Here is a 3,464-nt window from a genome sequence, read left to right as displayed (position 1 = left end):
ATAATTAAACGGTTGTTAATATATGTCCTTACATGCCTTAAAACTGCTTTTTCCAAAGGCCTTATTTTTGAAGCTTTATGGACTATGATTAATTTAAAGGTTGTGCAAAAAATGCGTACATTGTTAATAGTAGAAAAATGTTTTAGAATTGTCATAAACTCTAGTTTTTGGATATATGAGAACCATTCCTGTGCTATGTATAGTATAGGAGGGAGAGTAGAAAATATCTTAAATCTCTCCCGCACAATCTTTTCCATAAAGTCTGTGCTACTTTTCTGGAATACAGGGATAGGAAAATGGCGAGATTATTTGTCATTTTTATGACTTCACATGTCTTAATTTTGAGTGACTTTTTCCATTTACATTACTCTAATTCTTACGCATAATCCTTAATAAATTATCAATTTTCGTAAATGTTTATTTGATGTCTTTAAATTAAAAAAATAGGTTATTTTTACAATTTTTTCATAATTTAATTTTTCCTAATCTATACAATTTAGTTGTACAAAAAATTTTTCCTTTCTGAAAAGGAGGTTAGAATTAAGTAAATACCCAATTAAAACATGTTTTTTTCTTTCTCAAACATGTATTTGTTTGCAATTCGATATAAAATAATCTAATAACCTTATTAGGAGTAGAAGATATTATTCCAGTATGCATTAAAAACCGATAAATATCCGTTGGATTAGAACCAGATCTCAGCCATACTGAAAATTTCACGGAAATTGTCTATAATGCTATGCGATAAATGAATATTACAGTATCTTAAAAAATCACAATTTTATCCTTTTTTAGATTGCAAAATTTTTAAATCTTCTATTGAACAATACCTTTATTCCTGGTGCTGCTTATGTACATATTTTCATTTGTATGAATGATAATTCTTTATCTTTTCAGTAAAGTTGAAAACCAGTACAACTTAATTATAGTTGCAACATGGACAAAAAATTCCTGAATAGCAAAGTAAGAATATTTTTGAAAATCTAAATTTAACATGTAATTAAGCTCTGTAGTTAAAGAACCCCTTTATTAATGCTAAATAAGGTTTTAATTTGTATTTTATTGAACTTTAATGTATCAATTGTTTCAAAAAGTGTTTAAAGCTAGGGAAATCTCTCATTTTTTAAAATTTGATATAGTCGACATATACGATGTCATTAACATAATATAAGTCATTGGATGTCTATAACAAATCAGACTTGAAATTTCCCGGCTTAAGTAAAAAAGTTAAATTATTTTAATATGTAGAAGCAATCCTTATAATAAAGTAACAGGATCTATGTTGTCTGTGTGTACCAAAGGAATTTCGCTAACCACTGTACCGATATGGTTCTCCTTGGTACATGGTAGCTTCTCATAGGTCCTGGTAAGGTTTATAGCATTCTTTTTTTACACTTGTTCTTTTAAAAACTCTAATTAAAAGGGGGTAAATGCACAGTATAAAGTAACAGCGCTATTTAAAATAACAGTGTTAAACCTGTCGATATGCTACAAAAAAGTGCTTAAAGTTTAAAATATAACTTTGATTTAACAAAAAGATCCTTTCAACATTAAATAAAATTGTTAAAACTTTGCAAATCTATAGAATATTATAATAGAATAACTTAGTGTACATTTTTGTAATGCCATAACACCAAATAAAATGATTATATTTATTATTATTAGAAAGAGAAACATTCTTTTGTAAAAATAACAAGGATGACATCATCAATTAGTCGTAAATCACCAAAAAAAAACAATTGGACGGTTAAAGTAAGTAATAAATAAGGTTCTTATTGGTCAAAGAAATCTTCATACAAAAATTCAGCCATCTATCTTGTAACTTTGTAACTTGTACCTTTATAGAAATTTGATGTTCTATGGTGTATTACTGATACACCGAAGTATAAATTCTGTCAAAGAGTAGATGCTCATGTGTAATAGAAATCTTTATGACATCAGTCGGCTATCTCTAATGACAGCCGAGTAAATCACATGTTTTCATTATAGCCAACGGACAGACAAAGTTGGTTACAAGTAAGCTTTGCTCCCAAGAACATTTGTTGATAAATTAGCCAGTAATTTCCCTAATCATTCGACAAACAATAAACTTATGATTGGTTTATCATAATAAAAGTAAAACAGGAATAAATTATTTTTACAAACAAAAAAGTATGTCTAGCTTATTTTTAGTAAATATTTGTTTTTATATTTTTTATTTATTAGCGAAGCTACTTTACAAGGGTATAGTTACTTTCGTGGCAACGCCTCTTAAAGGGCGATTCGTCGAATTTATCAAATGGCTTTTAATAGGTTATTTTAAGTTAAGTCATTATATTGGGTTAGGTAATTACCCCCTAGGATTAGACAATTGGCCCCGCAGTGTTAGAGCCCCCCGCAAGGGCTAGAAAAAGGAAAAAAGCTACCGTGAAAATACTAAGAAACGCCCTTTAAGAGGCGTTGCCACAAAAGGGACTATACATCTTTACAAGTTAACCTTGCTAATTCGTTAAAATGTATTTTCTTCTCATTTCTTACTACGTTATTGTCTTTCATTAGCGTAGCTACTCTATGACTCACTTAATCTGTCCGTCTATGGTTAAAATTAGGGTTAAGTCGGATATAAAGCCAACGCCGGATACCTTGCAAATTACCGGATATCGAAAATGGCCGGATATCCAGCCCAACCCTAGTTAGAATGTGACTTTTTTTTGGCTGCTATGAGTTTTATAGAAGTTTTCGGTGCTTTTTAAATTACTGATTAACTTGTATTTAACTTAATCCTTTTTAACTTTTTAAGAAATGTATTTTTTTACTTATATAAAAGATAAAAGGCTAGATATGTAGTCAAGTTCTATCTGACCAGTGTTTATCAGTATCTACTCTAATTGTTATTAAAACAAGATTGCTTGTTGCCACCCTTGTTAAAAATTGTCCTCTTCAAAATTAATTTAAATCTAATTTAATCGTCCTTGTTTGTCCTATCAAAACATATATTTTTTAGAATATTTCACAAAAAATTTCAAATATATAATCCTGAGATTATCTAAGAATTTAAGATTCAGTCTTTTCTTCTCCAGATTGAGTTTAGATGTTTATTAAATGTTGTGTGTAAAAAAAGAACATGTGTAACACAGAGATATACTCTCATATTCGAACCAACCAGCCATTCTTAGTTCCCCTACACCCGCCCTTCCTCTCCAACCCCTATCACCCATCCATACTATTTTATCCACATAATGTACTTTTCCCTTTCTTCTCAAATTCTGAATGGAAAATGCTCGCGGCAAATTTGCAGAAGAATAGGCACTGCAAAATAATTTTGCACATCATGAAGTGTGCTAATTTGGTCTCTGCATTGTCAGATAAAGTGAGAGGGAGAGAAAGCGCGAGAGAGACACACACAGAGAGAGAGAGAGAGAGAGAGAGAGAGAGAGAGAGAGAGAGAGAGAGAGAGAGAGAGAGAGAGAGAGAGAGAGAGAGAG

This window comes from Acartia tonsa, chromosome 1 (genome assembly GCF_053477335.1).
Source record: "Acartia tonsa isolate MP-2025a chromosome 1, ASM5347733v1, whole genome shotgun sequence".
Lineage (NCBI taxonomy): Eukaryota > Metazoa > Arthropoda > Copepoda > Calanoida > Acartiidae > Acartia > Acartia tonsa.
Note: the sequence above shows the minus strand (reverse complement) of the source record.